The 17,748-nt window shown below is 43.0% G+C and overlaps 1 pseudogene; it reads left to right on the top strand.

The window, feature by feature from the left end:
* The first annotated feature begins 6,137 nt into the window (after window positions 1-6,137).
* Window positions 6,138-6,378, top strand: LOC138810044 (CDC42 small effector protein 1 pseudogene; annotated as a pseudogene).
* Window positions 6,379-17,748: the final 11,370 nt, after the last annotated feature.

Below are 17,748 nucleotides of genomic sequence, written 5' to 3'. Positions count from 1 at the left end.
GCTTACTAAGAAGCTAGGATTATAGGCATGAGCCATCAACACCTGACGGAACATTTTCCATTTTGAGTGTCACTATCCAGTACAAAGACCTCCCTCCAATGAGGTCCCTCCATTCCTGCCATCCCAACATGTGACGCCCTGTCCCTAGTCTTTCTTGTTTCCTCTCTAACCATCTACAGCTATATTTCCTCTGCTTTTCCCAGGATCTGTCTTCTTCTGAAGTCTTCCCTGACTTCCTAGAATGAAAACTCCACTTCAAAGAATTCTTACCCGTGGACTCATTCCCTTGCACTGGATTCCCACTGCTTTGTAAGATTTCAAACTGTTTCCAGCGTGCGGCTGCTTTCCCATCCAAGCCTGAACTCTTTGAGGAATGCCTCCTTTTCCTGGGAAGCTGTGTATTTTCTTATCCATAAACTAACTTGCCCTTGAGGTTGACAACTTTACCAAAGGCCTTGGAGTCATCTTCCCAGTAAGTCCCACTGGGGAAACTTTTTCTAGACATTGTCACTATCAGTATGAGGGTGATGAAGGGCAGGCCAGTGCCTCTAGCTGCATTTCTTCTGGGGACAATCTGTTGTGTTGTCATGATTAAGAATAGCTCACAACCCACTGGCAAAGGAAGGCTAACTTGGATACTTTTGTTCTTTCTTCCTTTTTGTCCCCCCCTCATCCTGCTCTTCTCAATAGCTCTGTGTGTGTGTGTGTGTATGTGTGTGTGTGTGTGAGTGTGTGTTTCCTTTTTGATTAGATGTCACTGTTAATATCTGAGTAAGAGACTGCCTTTGTGAGTAATCACTATGATTCCCAATGAAATTAACATTAAAGTTAGGCGGGAAACAGAATCATATTTACGTTGTAGACAGGTAAAATGTGATTGTGTTTCAGTGACACCTCCAGGTTTGTCCCAATTTCCAGAGGTTTAGTTAGGTCATGAGTGATTGTAAGAAATTAGAAACTCGGGGCTGGGAAGATGGCTCAGTGGTAGAGCACTTGCCTTGCATGCTCGAGGCCCTGGGTTCAATTCCTCAGCACCACATAAGAAAAAAGCCGGAAGTGGCGCTGTGGCTCAAGTGGTAGAATGCTAGCCTTGAGCTGAAGAGCTGAGGGACAGCGCCCAGGCCCAGAGTTCAGGCCCCACGACTGGACCCAAAAACAAACAAACAAACAAACAAAAAAGAAATTAGAAACCCATTCAAATTATGCCCATTAAAGGATGTTATAGCAAGTAAGGGGGTCACAGCAGCCTTTCCAACACATTAGGCATGAGATCTCTTGTGGCTTATGAAAAGGAACACTGATTTTAGGAGTGTTGGAAAGTATTGTGCCAGACTAAGGAACTACTACAATTGAGAGGTAAAATCCTTTACTTTTCATTTTTTGGGGGAGCTCTTTGGGGGAACTGTGGGACAAGGAGATGGTGCCTTGTTTCACCTCGAATGGAACATGAAGATTTAACATGCATGTCTGTAATTAGGGCACCAGGCCCTCAGAGACAGACTCCACACAGACTACAATACAGTTACCAAAAGAATATTTGGCAACTGTCCTGAGAAGAGGTTCTGAGAAAGTGCTCAACAACCCAGCCAAATAGAATTAGGTCAAAGTTGTCAGCAGTCACTGAGGATTTAGGACTAAAGTCAGAGCGCTTGGCCGATCTAGACAAATTCTAGAGTAATAGGCTAGACTTTGGCCTATTATATTGCCCCTTCAGAAACCATTCCCTGGGATTTATCTGCCCCATTGTCAATCATGTCTTCAGAATGTACAGGAGGGCAAAACGCTGAAATCTAAGCTTGTGCTCACCACCCAAAGGAAATGATTGCACAGACCAGAACTGTCCAGGACTCACCCACCCCATTTCACTCCCATCTGTACTTCATTTTGACTTTAATATCATCTTATAGTGACTGAAAAAAAAATACTAGCACCTAAGTAAGTCTACAAACAGCTTCCAGCAATGGGTTCCCTGAACTTTGAAGAATAGTGGATGGCTCCTGGACTCAGTCCTGTGAGCTCCATCCACCCACCTTTCTTCATCCTTCTGTCTTCGCAACATCCACAAATATAAGACAAAGCCCAGCCCATCACAGACATTGCTACTAGGGAACTTGAGATGAGGTAGCAGTTTACTATGATTTAATTCCAGTGATGAAAAAACATCACTACTGATTTGCAAAAAGAAGAGATCCAAGGATTGAACTATCAGTATATAGCCTCCTTTGGTGATAGATCTTGCATCACAAGTACCAGAGCTGCTGAGCATGAGCAAATGAAAGGAAAAGACAAGATAAGCAAGGTAATTCAGGCCTGTAATCTGAGAGCTAGAGCTACCGTCAGGAATGGGAAGCTTGAGGCTAGCCTGTGCAAAGTTAGTGAACCCTATCTTAAAAGTAATATATAAATAGAAGGAAGGGCCTGGGTTTCAAGTATCAGAACACTTTCCTAGCATGTATCAGGCCCTGGGTTGAATCTTTAGGATAAAGGAAAAGAGGAGGAGAAAGAAGAGGTTATGGATGAGGAGAAAGAGATTGTAGAGGAGGAAGAGGAAGGAAGAGGAGAAAGAAAAGAAGGAAGAGGGAGGAGGAGAAGAAGGAGGACAATAGGCCCTTTGACCATCAGAAATTCTCCTTCCATGGATGCAATGAACCACAAAAGGGCATTTGAAATAAACTAATAAGAAATTGCAAGACTGTAGAAGAAATATTATACAGGGAAATATATCTGTTTCAGGCAAAACTTGGCTAAAAGCTATCATTAACAGTTTAAATTCAAAATCCAATAGTAGGAATTAAAAACCTCAGGGTGAAGAAGATCTCCAAGTGGACCAGGAGCTTGTTGACATTTCCAGCCCCATCTGGCTGGGGTGGGGAAGTGGCCTCACCCTAGTTACAACTCTGGAAGGAGACTGATGGACTGGGCAGCATTTTAGTCCATAGTAGTTAGATATAGAGATTGGTCCCCTACCCTTGTTCACTTCCTGCTTCATTGATCCTGAGAACCACACATTGAATTGGGAGGAGCATAGATCCTTGGGTCACCACAGGGAGGAGAGATATCCCCCCCACACACACACATCTAGAATGCAAGATGGTGGTTGGTGTGCAGCTAGGCAACAGGGATTTCAGTTCTGCTGGAAAATGTAACATATCCTAGTATAATAAAGCCTTTCTTTTAAATTACATTTCTTGAGGAACTTCTTGCTTTTCAGAGTTACTGATGATGAAAGAAAGTACATTTTTGGTAAATAATTCAGTTATATTATTCTATCATTAATAACACAATACTACAGCTTAGGTAAATTATGAAGGGAAGAAGTTTATTTTGGTGTATGGCTCTGGTCCGTGGAACCTTCTTGCTGGCAGCGTCCTGAGTGGGTAAAAGGATCACAAGGCAAAAAGTATGAGAGAAAAAGCCAAAGTGCCCTTCCTGACAGACCTATTCTCATCTCCCACTGAACTGTTAATCTCACCGACGGAGAAATCCCCATACCAGGGCAATTTCAGCTTGAGTTTCTGAGAGGACAAACCATATTCAAACCAAAAAACAGTCGTTTATAGGGAATGTCTCAATGATCTCACTTAAAAAAAATCACTCCCACATCAGATAATACTTCATACAGAGAAGAAATTTCTAACCTAATGGTTCAAGAGATTAAAACAGCTGACTTTGTTATCAACGGACTCATCCTGATCTAGTCATTTATTCACTCTAAAACCCAAGTCATTTAATCTTTTCTCTCTGCTTTGGTTTTTAGATATAGAGAAGGGGCCTGCCTCAGAGGGTTTTGGTGAGCAATAAAAATAACTATAAAGCACTTTTTCCAGCACAAAGTATTACATAAATGCTTAATGATTTCCTTTAATGATATCATGGACAGAGGCATTGTACTTTTAAGTGAAATAATTTCATTTGAGTTATAGCATGTAATACCCTAGGTGTCAAGGCCTGATGAATGGCTGAAATAAGATCCTTTGTTTTTTCTGGAGTCCAGATATTTCCATCATTTCTCCTTCATTTCCAAAAATTATATCTAATTAAACACAAGCAAGACTCAGATCTTACAGAGGAGGCTAATCATGGCCTATATAAAGAAGAGAGACTGTCAGATATCATAAATGATCCATTCATAAGGCCATCATCCAGTTTTGTTCACAAATTATGCATTGGAGAAAAAACACTCTGATTTTTTTTCTTTTTACTTTAATTTAGAAAATCATAGCTTTCTATTATACTGAGCCCAGACCAGAGTCTAAAGGGGTAGCCACTTACTTTCTAACAAAGGTGGACATTTTGTTCTTTAGAGCAGAAAAGAGAAAATTTGGTCAAATATATCTATCTGCTATCAAGAGGCCCTATTTGTCTCCATAATTGCTGAGTAGAGTAATAAGGAAAAAAAGGCAGATCCAATTCTAAGAGAATGATCTTTGTCTTTTTTTGTTGTTCTGTTTTAGAAGTGTAGTCATGATACCCTTTGATTATTTTTTTATGTGTGCCCTAAAACAAGTGAGTTTGAGAAACTGTGTATAACTGACCAAAAAAGAAAGGAAGGAAGGAAAGAAGGAAGGAAGGAAGGAAGGAAAGAAAGAAAGAGGAAGGGAAGGGAGGGAGGGAGGGAGAGAGAGAGAAAGATGGAAAAAAGAAAGAAAGAAAGAAAAAGAACAGACAGAAAGAAAGACAGAATGAAAGGAAGAAAGAATAAAAAGTGAGTGAGCAGGGCACCAGTGGCTCACGGCTGTAATCCTAGCTACTCAGGAGGCTGAGATCTGAGGATCATAGTTCAAAGCCAGCCAGGGCAAAGAAAGTCCATGAGACTCTTAGCTCCAATTAACCACCAGAAAACCAGAAGTGGCGCTGTGGCTTAAGTGGTAGAGCACTAGCCTTGAGATGAAGAGCTAAGAGACAGCACCCAGGCCCAGAGTTCAAGCCCCACGACTGAGAGAAAAAAAAAAGTAAAGGAAGGAAGGAAGGAAGGAAGGGAGGAAGGAAAAGTTTGCCCTTTGCCACTTCTACAAGGTCAGTTAGTGGAAGGAAGTCTTTTAATTTCAGTTATTTGTTTTGTTTTTTTGTTTGTGCTAGTACTGGGCCTCATGCTCTTTCATAGCCCTTTTGCTCAAGGCTGGCCCTCTACAACTTGAGTCACACCTTCACTTCTGGCTTTTTGCTAGTTAGTTGGATATTAGAGTCTCGTGGAATTTCCTGTGAGGACTATCTTTGAACTGAGATTCTCAGATCTCAGCTTCCTGTTATATAGGATAATAGGCATGGGGCACCAGCATTGGGCTGAGTGTGCTTTTTTTTAGGGAAGAAAACACTTGCTCAGAAAAGTGAAATGGGTTTCACATGGTAACATGGTGCAGTATGTGGGGGCTCAATCCAGCACCCCAGGCTTTCCAATTCTTAGGTAGAGTCTTTCTACCACAGCAACCAAAACGTTAAAAAAATAACTTAGTGGCTCATGCCTGTAATCCTAGCTACTGAGGGGGCTGAGATCTGAGGATCATAGTTCAAAGCCAGCCTGAGCAAGGAAAGTTCATGAGACTCTTATCTCCAATGAACCGCCAGAAAACTGGAAGTGGTGCTGTGGCTCAAGTGGTAGAGGGCTAGCCTTGAGATGAAGAGCTGAGGGACAGGACCAGAGTTCAAGCCCCACAACTTACCCAAAAAAACTCCAAAACTTATATTAGTCAATTTTATTTTTTAGTATTAAAAATTTTAAACCAGGAATCTAGGGAAGTAGAGGTTAGAGAGATTATAGGAGTAGAGATTCCACAAGTAACTGGTAGAAAAAAAATTATAGCTTAAAAAGGAAGATGTAACTGGAGTGTAGAAATTAAATATACAGGACAAAAAATTATAGGAAAATGGACCCTTGAAATAAGGAAGATTCTAAATCTGAGGAGGACAGCCTTGCTCCTGCCCGCCCACCTTTCTGTCTGGCCCTGTTTGTCTTCTGGACTCTGAGACCCTGACCTTCATTGCTTAGCCCGAGGCGTTCACCCTCTCCACACCCATCCAGCTGAGTGAACCCAGGGTGCCTTAACGTGACAAAAGCGAGGCGTGGGTGGCCAAGGCACCAGAGCAGAGTGCCGTTTGGGGCCTCCAGCCGAGGAATGAAGCTGGAACCATCAGGGAATATGAGTGAATTTTGGCATAAGTTGGGCTGTTGTGTGGTAAAGGAACCCCAGCTGAACAAGAAGAGAAGACAGATTGACTGGACCATGATTGGGGAACCAATGAATTTTGTCCACTCGACTCACATCGGCTCTGGGGAAATGGTGGCTAGAGATGGACTTACCATGACAGGTTGCAGTTCTGGAGCAGATGAAATCCAAAGGAAATCGACACAGGCCATGGAGCAATTCTAGGGGCTTGTAACTCCCATGGGAATGACTTTGGTATCTTGATGTTCCACTCTGTGTCCAGCCCAGAAGAAATGCTGCCCCCTACCAGATCCTTCTAGAACCAGTGACCCAAGGGCCCCTCTTTCCTACCAGCCTAACACTGCCTCAAAAGGCATGGGGGCTGGACTCCCTCTACTTCCTCTGGCTATTGCACCTCCTGGAGATGGAGTTAAGGCAGCAGGGCTGACCAAGTGATTACCCATTGGCTAGAGGAGTTCAGTGGAAGCCCTGGGTACCCTAGATCTGATCTAGGAGTTCTGTGGAAACCTGGAATGAATTCGCCTCTCCTGAATGATGGTCTGGGTACCAACTATTTTAAACTTCTTATCTGGAGTTCCTTAAATGGAGCAGGAAGATGAGATTACCAAAGCAAAAGTTAGCTTTGCTGAGAAGCCCCCTACTTCCCTGTACACCTCTTTCCTTCTGGAATGAGCTACAGCAGATATCAAGGGGCTGGAAAGGGGACCATTGCCTAGTCCACTCTTTCTCTTCAGATTTCAGATCTTAAGCTCCTCAGTTTCACTGTCCCAGTATCAGGGTTTTTCTCTAGTTAGGCCTCTACCCCTATGTTTCTATAGCATTACTAGCATCCCAACAATGTTCCCTTAAAAAAATAGTTTTAATTTGAGTTTTTTTTCAATTAACCCTATCCTGCTACTACCTCTGTCCTTAACCTCCTCCCTATTAGGAACTTCATTAAATGAGAGGTATGAGGTGGCTCTTAGCCAGATGACATTCCATTTAAGTCTTGGAGGGACCTAGCATATCCTCTGTCAACCTCCCTATTGGCCCAGATAGGAGGAGGAAGAGGGGGTAGATAGAAAGCCACAGATTATAGGAAAACTAGGTGTGGTCTTGAAATGAACTTCATCCTTAGGGACAGTGAGATAAGTAGGTGGGAAACAGTCATCAGAGATGATGACTAAGATCCTCATAGCATGTGATCACGGGGAGGTGCTAGCACAAGACTTCAACATAGACATTCTTGTAATGAAGAGCTCTATTTTATAAGCTATTTAGTGGCATCCCTGGCCCATCTCAGTTAAGACAATGAAAAATATCTCCAGAACTTGCCCAATGCCTCCTAAGATAAAAATCACTTACAGTTGAGAACCACAGCTCTACAGATGTTTCTCTTAAGTGATTTCACTCATGTTCAGCTTGACCCATGGATGACCCAGGCCCCCTTATAGAATATGCTCCAAAGAGCTGCTCATAATCTTAATTCAGTGTGTTGCTTGTGCTTGCAGGAGTTCAAGTTTCTCTGGTGGACATGCGCTATGCTTCTTTTCTTGCTCAGTGGAAGAGAGGCAGTGTGGAGACATGCCTAGGGTGTGTTGGCATTGGAGAAAGGGGAGGTAAAAGCGGCAGGCATACCTTAGTTGTCTTTCCCAAGTTCTATTTTTGTTCCCTAGTCCTAGAACCAGGCACAAATAAGACTCAGGGAGTTTTGTCTGAAGACCATGTCCCACTCTCACCTGGCTAGACAGTGCTTTAGATAGAAGGGAGAGCAATGTAGGAGAGCAGGGTCTTCAGGCATTTTCAGTTTTCTCAGGTGTTTTTCTTTTGTTTGTTCATTTTTGTTTTTTGTTCTGGCCCTTTCTTTAAGGGTAATTAGGCAGAATAAGACAGAAGAGTTCCTGCCTGCTCTAAGACAAGAAATCTGGCATCATTAGCTCTGGTATAGGAAGCCTGTTTTATGGTAGTGGGGTCAGGATTGTAGGAACTAATAGTCATTCTGCTGATTCCACCGTCTGTCCAGTCTGTCCCCACCTACAGTGGCTGAGGTTCTACCATGTTTCCAGTTCCAATGTACTTCCTGCAGATTTTAAAGACTGGTCATCAATTTACTGTGACCAATTTGCTCTGTTTCATCAATCTAGGTGTTCTAAAAACAGCCTACCTTGCCGCCCTAAGGAGTGCAGTAGACTGAGATCTAAAGGGGTAACAAGATAGGGTAGAAAGGTGGGGGACTCCAGACCTCCAGCCTCATCCTAATACCTGTTCTTTGGACACAGTCTTCTCTTTGGTGCTCTCTTGCCTTGAGCTACCTTCTCTTATGTGTATGCTAGCATCACTTTAACAACAAAGTGGTAGGAACGGGTTTGAGAGTCATCATTTATATTGAAAAATTGTTGGGCTTTTAAATATATTTTTCAAATTAAAAAAAATATAAGCAAAATAAAAAAAATCTTAAAGCCAGATACCACTGGCTTATTCCTGTAAGCCAAACAACTCAGAAGGCTAAGATCTGAGGATTGCAGTTCAAAGTCAGCCTAGGCAGGATCATCTGTGAAGCTCTTATCTCCAGTAAGCTATCAAAAACCCCAGAGGTAGAGTTGTTTAAGTGGTAGAGTGCTAGTTTTGAGCACAAGATCTCAGGGACAGAACCCAGGCCTTGAGTAGAAGCACCAGGACTGGCACAAAAAACATTTTTTTAAAGTCATTACAGTGACCTAGAGTAGCAGCCTATATGGATGGTAAACGTCTCCTGTGTATTCATCCAGCACTTTGGAACATCTGCCTGCTGTGTGTCAGTGCCAAACTGGTCTGATTGGTCCCTGTCAACACTAAGCAGTTGGAAGGGAAGTTCCTAGGCAGATTGGTTCTATAGATTTGGCTAGACAAATCATAAAATAATCTGCCCTGGTGAAGCTCATATTCTAATTGGGAGAGTAAATCAACAATAACTATCATGAACAAGTGGATTCTATTATTTTAGAAGATGATATGGGTGAGGGAAAAACAAAGGGCAGGGCTCAGAGGGGAAGAGAAGCATTTTAGTTAGCATGATCAGACCTGGCCTCACTGAGAATATTCAAGCATACCTGGAAGACAGATGGTTACTTAGCCTTCAGATATCCAGCTGAACATTCCAGCAGCGGGACAGCCAGTGCAAGGCCCTAAGAAGGAGCCCTAAGGGGGGCCAGAGTCACTGAAGCAGAGGGAGCAAGAGAGAAAATGGGGGTCAGAAGCAACTGGAAGGGGAAGGGGATGTATCATTGTTAGGACCTTGATGTAGGGCTTTGGAATCTGCCAGAAGGACTCGGACTTTTCTCTAAGTGGAATGGAGGGCCTCTCAACAGTCATGGACTGAGGAAAAATATGATGGGTGAGACTTAAAAGATTGCTCTGCTAGGGACCGATGGGTTCATACTTGTAACCTAGCCAATTAAGAGGCTGAAATTTGAGGATTAAGGTTTGAAGGCAGCCCAGGCAAGAAAGTCCATAAGACTCTTATTCCAATTAACCAGCAAAAAGCCCAGAAGTGGAGGTGTGGCACAAGTGGTAGAGTGCCAGACTTGAGTGAAAAAGCTAAGGGACAGCATCCAGGTACTGAATTCAAGCTTCAGTACTAGCATACACACACACACACACACACACACACACACACACACACACACACACACACACACACACGCACATGCACACAATTACTCTGGCTGCTGTGTTGAAAATATACTACAGGAGTCCCACATAAAGTCCAAAAGACTAATCAGGAGTTGCTAAAGTATCTAACAGAACTAATCCAGGTCTAAGACATCAGTAGCCCAAACCTAGGTATTATCAGAAAAGCTGGGAGGAAAAGTTGGACTATGAGATTATGTATAATGCAAGTTCCTGAGAGATTGGATGGTGAATGGAGACCAGGGAAGGTAGTATTGAACAAAAGAGAAAATCTTGGATGATGCCAAAGCTCTTAGCCGAATAGATGCTGGAATTAACTCTGTGTGTGTGTGTGTGTGTGTGTGTGTGTGTGTGTGTGTGTGTGTGTGTGTGTTTGCTGGTGTGTGTGTGTGTGTGTGTGTGTGTGTGTGTGTTTGCTGGTACCAGAACTTGAATTCAAGGCCTGGACACCGTTTTCTTAGCTCTTTTTGTTCAAGGCTGGTGTTCTACCACTTGAGTTATAGCTCCACTTTTCACTTTTGGTGGTTAATTAGAGAGAAGTCTCAAGGGCTTTTCTGCCCATTCTGGCTTCCTGGCAATCCTCAGATCTCAGCCTACTGAGTAGCTAAGATTTCAGGCGTAAGCTAATGGCTGGAGCTGACTTTTTTTTTTTTTTCCGGTCGTGGGGCCTGAACTCTGGGCCTGAGCACTGTCCCTCAGCTCTTCAGCTCAAGGCTAGTGCTCTACCACCTGAGCCACAGTGCCACTTCCGGCTTTTTTCTTTTTGCTTATGTGGTGCTGAGGAATCAAACCCAGGGCCTCAGGCATGCAAGGCAAGTGCTCTACCACTGAGCCAACTTCCCAGCCCTGGAGCTGACTTTTTAAGATGAGAGAAATGTAGTTATAGCTCAGTGGTGATTCAGGATCTCAGGGGCTGGATTTAAGGTGTCTAAGTAATCATTCATGATTGGGGTCTGAGCCACAATTAAGATGTGAGCCTAGAGAGTCTAATTTTTTCCCAAAGATATGCAAAAAGGAAGAAAAGAGTAAAAACATTTGATAATTCCTTTCCCTCCTCCCCCAAAGCCCTGGAATTTATTTTTAAAAACAGGCAAATAAATTCCATTTCAATTTTTTTAGTTTCCTCAGTATGGCAATAGCAGTTGGCCCAAAGCCACACACAGTCTCAGAACTTAGAAACGTTTGCACGGACAGCAAGCATGGAATTTTCTTGTTGGGTGAACACATGCATGCAGACCTAACCAGAAAGCAATGCAAAGTCCTGAGGACTCCCAGTAGGAGACTAGAATGTATGTTTGCAGGGCTGGTCCAATATCCAACAGCCCTGGGACACAAGACAAAGGGGGACCTGGAGGACCCTTAGAGAAGAGGACCTCTAGCTAATTCCTGAGTGAGTGTGATTACACTAGCATTATTTCGGTTAGAATGTCTACCCTTTAGGGATCTACCATTCTTACCATCACAAAAAGAAGGAGGAAGCCCTTCCACTACTCCAATCACAGAACAGTAAAGATGAGTGGATTGCAAGATTGCATTGTACATAGCTGTGGAAGGCCAAGGCAGTTCCCTACACATTTAACAGAGGAAGTTGTCTTCTCACCTGGAGACAGCTAGTGTCCGTTTCCAGGGGAGACGCCTGCAGACATGCTAAGCAGAGGAACCACCTTCCTCTGCCTCTTGTTCCTCCATTCTGCCTCATAGCCAACTGGAAGTCTTGGGCAAGGAATCCAACAGGAGTTGGTTTGTTCTAGTAAAATAAGTTGGTTTGTTCAAGAACTCATTCAGTTGCTGCAGTCAGTAAGCAGTTACTGATGATGCTTCACCCCTTTAATCTATGAGTCCTGTTGTTGGAGGAATTTTTCAGCATGGCTATGCAGTTCCAGCCCCAGCATCTTCTACTCTGTTCCCAATTGCTGCCCCAATTGCTATACATCTAAATTCTCTTTCACCCCCTTGGAGTCCTTCCCTTCTCTCTCCCTTTCTTCTCCTTCCCATCCTATGCTCCTCTCTGTTTCCCTTCTTCTCTTCCTCCCTTTCTTCCTCTCTCGTTCCTTCCCTCTACCTCATTCTCTCCATTTCTGCCTTCCTCCTCTCCCTCTCTCTTCTTCTCCCTCTTTGCCTCCCTCCACTTCTCCCTCCCCTTCTTCTCTTCCTCCCTCTCTTCTCTTTTCCTTTCTCCTTCTCCTTCCCTTCCTCCTTCTCTCCATGCTTCTCCCCTCCCTCCTTCCTCCTCTCTCCTTCTCTCCCTTTCCCTTCCTCCCTCTACCACTTTCTCTATCCTTTTCTCCCTTTCTGCCTTCCTAATTCTCTCTCCTCCTCATCTCTTTCCCTCTCTCCACTTTTTTCCTCCATTTCTTCCTTTCCTCCCTCTCTCCTGTTTTCCCTCCCCTTCCTCTTTTTCTCCCCCCCCCAGAAACCCAGGTGTCTGGGTGTCCAACCACACACATGTATGATGCTGAACCACTCTCTTCTTGCTCCTTGACTTCAAATTCCTTAGCAAGTGTAGACAGATAACTACCATGCGCTTATTCTCTGCATGCCAGTGCCCCTCTGGAACAGTGTGCAGAGGACATTCTGCTGCTGCTGGCATCATGGCTGCTGGAATTTCTCTTGAAGCCATCCATAGGACTTAGCAGCAGGCGCCTTCACTAAGCTCTGTAATTAATTCTTGGAAAGCCATGGAAGGGGCTTGTTCAAAACACTGTTAAATCAAAAGCAGGCTTCCTGTTGGCCTGACCAGATGGAGCCCTGATCATTTAAAATAGATAATGAACCAGGCTGAAGAAATCTTTTCACAGCCACTTGTTCCTCCAATGGTTGAATCTAGGTGCCACCCGCCACATACGCAGCACATTTGGACCACACACCGCTACAGGCATGCTGTTCTTCAGACACATGGAGACCTTGGAACATTTGAGCTATTGGCGAAGCATTGGTTTGTTTCATGATTTTAACTGTGGTGTTGGCTTGCTTGTTAGTTCGTGGACACTGAAGGCGTTGTGGTAAAAACTCTACTGAGTTACCATCTCCTTTGCTATGTTTTTTTTGTTTTGTTTTTCTTTGTCTTTCTTTTTTTTTCCTTCCCCTTCTCCTCCTCCTCCTCCTCCTCCTCCTCCTCCTTCCCTTTTTTTTTTTCTTCAAACACTGGGAAATGAACGTAGGGCCTCTCACTCAACCTTTTTTTTTTTGCTGAAGGCTGGCACTTGAGCCACACCTCCACTGCCAGTTTTTTGCTGGTTAACTGGAGATGTTAGTTTCATGGAATTTTCTGCTCAAGCTTTGAGCCATGATCCTCAGAACTCAGCCTCCTGACTAGCTAGGATTATAGGGATGAGCCACCAGGAGATATCTCTTATGTTTCTTTTTATGTCTTATCCTTCTCCTATCTCTTCCTCCTCCTCCTCCTCCTCCTCCTCCTCCTCCTCCTCCTCCTCCTCCTCCTCCTCCTCCTCCTCCTCCTCCTCCTCTTCCTCCTCTTCTTTCTTCTGTGGTACTTGGATTTTGTTCCATAATTTGAATGTTCTAAGTTGAAAACCAGTTGTATACTTCAAGGAGGAGCAGTCAACACACACACACACACACACACACACACACACACACACACACACACACACACGAAATCCTGCATTTTAGATCTTTCTGTAAATTCCACATTGTTTCAATGAAGTCAAGTCAGGCGAGAAAGGTTTTCATTGCTATTTCAGAAAGAATAGGGATGGGGCACAGTGTCTGAAGTAGCAGTACTGTATTATCTCTGTAATCATTTATAGATCTCACATCAGTATGTAAATAACAGATGTAAAAGCCATTTCCTCTGTTGGCTGCCTCTCAATGGAAGTAAAACTATACTGCAAAAGCTAGGAAAGCTAGAACAGTAAGGGCAATAAATCAAGCACTGTTATGAGTTTCATTTAACACTGAGAAAACAAGTGTTTCCAGATAACTGCATATCATGCAAAACAAACAGTTCTAGAAATGGGAAACAAATGAGTAAGGCAAGACTGAAAGGAGGAAAATTGGATGAAATTGATTAGAAATAAAACTATTTGCAGTCCCAGGGCAGGATGGTAGCTGAATAATAAGGCAGATGCATGTGAATATGAATGCAAGTTTATGATCACCTGATCAGTGGAAAGTGAGAGAAAGTATCTGTTAAGAGCCTAGCCTGGCATCTGGCTATGGTAGAGCTGGGTAGCCTTGCCTAACTTCTCCAAGCCTCAGTTTCCTTATCTCTAAGATGAATGAAATAATAGTGACTACCTCATTGAAATGTTATTTGAATTAAATGCAAAAGCTAAGGTAAACTAGAAGTTTTACACAGTGCCTTGCACATTTGTACATTCCCATTAAGTATTAGCTCTTATTAAATGAATTTCAAAAGACGAAGAAAAGCAAATGGCCAGTTGAGAAATAGGAGCCTGAGCTAGATATTGTCACATAAGCAACTGTGATATTCTTGCACAAGAACATAAATCAAGTCCTAGGAACCATTTCCTAAATACTCCCAATTCTAAATGCAAAGTCTTTTGAAATATGTTTCCAATAGAGAGTCTCATTTTTTCAAAAATCAGTATTTAATGTATCATGGCAGGACTTACTGCCAAACTCAGATGCTTAGGTGATCATCATTATGATCAGGTTGCCTGAGCCACCCTGGATACACTGAGTGGATGCTGACTGAATTCCTACAAATGGTGAAACTACAGATCCACTCTCCATGATCAGGTAAAAAAAAATTGTACATGTAAAGTGCATTACTTTGTTCATGGCTGAAGACCAAAATACTGTTTTCTGAGGTGTTTTTTTTTTAAATAAGGATTTGAGCTGGTTGTTGGTTGCTCACGCCTATAAATCCTAGCTGCTCAGGAGGCTGAGATCTGAGGATCAAGGTTCAAAGCTAGACAGAGCAGGAAAGCCCATGAAACTCTAATCTCCAATTAACCACTATAAATGTTGAACATCAAGCTGTGGCTCGAATAGTAAAGTGCCACACACACACACAGATTTGGCTTTGGAACATGGAAATCCTTCTGATGACAGATCTCTTGGCAAGAACTAATGACTCTTGACTAGATAATTAACACCCCACAAGTCCTTCTCACCATGTCCACAAAACCTTCCTGAGTGGAGATGGTATCTACCATTCAGTCACAATTTAATCTGTCTGTAAGGGACTCTTATCATTTCTCCAGGATGTATTTCAAGAGATCTTGAAATGAAACAACAGATAATCATCTTTCCTTTCTTGAAATCAAATCAATTCTTTTTGTTCTAAACTTCCAAATACAGTGTACTAATCTATGAAATGATGCATTGGTGAGATTGTTTTCAGAGAGTTTTATGTTCAAGCAAGGTGAAATGTCTGACTCTCCCTGCTGCTCCTAGTATGAATATCTTCCTGGGACATGAGACTCCTTTCCATGGAAGGAATGAAGTTTCTAGGCTGGGACTTTTCTTCACCTCCTCCACACATTTAGGTCTGTTTTTGTTCATCTGATTAGAGGCTGGATGCTTTGCCTTGGCAGGGAAATGTATCATCTATTTTAATGCTGACCTGTGATGTTTTATTCACATTTTAAATCTTTTATCGCCTCTGGCTCCCATGAGATTTCCCCTTTTGTTAGCATTTTTTTCTGATTGGTATTGATTCTCTATTTTGCCAAAGGGTTAAGAAACCTTCTGCCCTGTTGGCATGATTGCAAAGAATCTGACTTCTGCCTTCCTCCCCACAGAAAAAGTATCTATAGCCATTTAATTATGTAGTTTATTTTTAAAGCAAGAAGGAAAGGACCAGGGATCATCTTTCACTTAAATTCAGCTTAGCATATACTCAGAACATTAAACATTCTCCACTCCTTCAGTTATTGAAATGGGCTTCCTCACGCTAAGGAAAATGAACACATATTGTTTTACCCTGTGTGATAACAGATTTTCTGGTATACTGTTTCCTTTTCTTTTCTTTTTTCACATCTAAAAGAAACTCAACTGTTCTGAAAACACTTGAATTTTAAGGCAATGAAAAGTGTTATTCACCGGTAAGGTGAAAAAAAAAAAAAGATAGTGAGGAATTATATATTGAACAATCCATGTTGTCAAAGGCCATAATTAATGTGAGCATCCAGAGAGAGATGAGTTGTCTAGATCAGAGACAGAGATTTCAAGGAGGAAGGCCTGCTGTTGGCCATGAGGATTGCAAGGCATATGGTACCCTCTGCCTTACAACTGCCTTCCTTTTACACATACTCCATCTGGGGACTTGAGCTCCCAGCAGTCTCCACTTTCTAGCAGTTTGCAGCCCCAGTACTCTGGTTTACTCGATGGTACTGAAGCTGATTTTAAAGGCTCCTCACATGGAAGAAACAGCAGGGGGTACTTAAAGATGGAGTCTGAAATTTGCTGGACAGGAGATCTCTTTCCACATGTGGAAAGGATGCTGTCAGTCTGGTCTTTCATTGCTCCACTCTCCAAGGAACAACTCAGATCTTGGACTCTCTGGGGAATGCTGGAAGCTTTGTGCTGTCCCCAAAGCTTGCTAGGTCTTCCGGGTCTCCCCCAAACATATATTTCTTCCATTCTGCAAAGCTGCAGTAGAGTAACAGAGAGTTGATGCCCACATTGTCCATGGGAGAGGGCGCTAGCTCAGATCCCCATTCTACATCCCAGAATTTTCTAGGTGACAGCAAACACCAGGACACTCCCACTTAAGGAAATCCCAACTACGTTGCCAACTTGAGCCCTCAAGTTAATGAGTGGGTAAGTTAATAGTGAGACACACAGATCTGGACAGAATTAGGAAAATAAGAATGTCTCTACACACATCTACCAGAGAGATATGGCTCCAAATGTGTACATTAAAACTACAGATGTAGCCAGGTGCTAGTGGCTCATGACTGTAAACCCAGCTATTCAGGAGATTTAGACCTGAGGATTGTGATTCAAAGCCAGCCTGGGCAGGAAAGTCCATGAGATTCTTATTTCCAATAAACTACCAAAAGAGCCAAAAGTGGAGCTGTGGCTCAAGTTGCAGGATCTTATATCCTCCCTGGTGTCCATAGATATTTCTGGAAAGCGCCAATAAACACATATTTGCTAAAGCCCAATCCACCTTCATTCACTAGGTTGTAGCCTCATCCTGAGAGCCAATGAGCCAGGGTAGAGCAGGGCTACTCCTAGCCTGTACTGCTATGACTCACAGAACAGTTTCTCTGCCTCACTGTTGGGCATAGCAGGTATCACCAAGGGTCTTTAGTTGACCAGACACTAGTGCTGCATTTCTTGTAGAAAATGACAACTACCAGAAGTGGCGCTGTAGCTCAAGTGGTAGAGCGCTCGCCTTGAGCTGAAGAGCTGAAGGACAGTGCCCAGGCCCAGAGTTCAAGCCCCATGGCCGACCAAAAAAAAAAAAAAAAAAAAAAAAAAAAGAAAATGACAACTACCTACCCCACCACCACTTAGGACTTATTCATCATAAAGATCCACTTGGAATCTGGGCACTAGGGGCTTACACCTGTAATCCTAGCTACTCGGGATAATGACATCTGAAAATTGCAGTTCAAAACCAGTCTGGGCAGGAAAGTCCATGACACTCTTATTTCAACTAATTACCAAAATCCTGGAAGTGGAGCTGTGGATCAAGTGGTAGGGCATGAGCCTTGAGCACCACAGCCCAGGGACAGCAGCCAGACCCTGAGTTCAAGCCCTAAGACAGGGCTTGAAACAAACAAACAAACAAAACAAAACAAAAAACAAAGAGAAGAGAAATATTCGCTTGGAGAACAGCCCAGACCATTCTCATCTACCTACACTCATCTTTCAGACATCTCTGAAGCTTGAGAGAAAATGGGAGTTACCTAGGGAGCATGTTAGAAATGTAGACAACTAAACCTCATTCTTAGAGTCCGTGAGTGGGAAGCTTTGGTGAGGAGCCAGGGAATTC

This window comes from Dipodomys merriami, unplaced genomic scaffold (genome assembly GCF_024711535.1).
Source record: "Dipodomys merriami isolate MVZ:Mamm:240054 unplaced genomic scaffold, mDipMer1.0.p SCAF_5, whole genome shotgun sequence".
Lineage (NCBI taxonomy): Eukaryota > Metazoa > Chordata > Mammalia > Rodentia > Heteromyidae > Dipodomys > Dipodomys merriami.
Note: the sequence above shows the minus strand (reverse complement) of the source record. Positions and strands in the feature narration are given on the sequence as shown.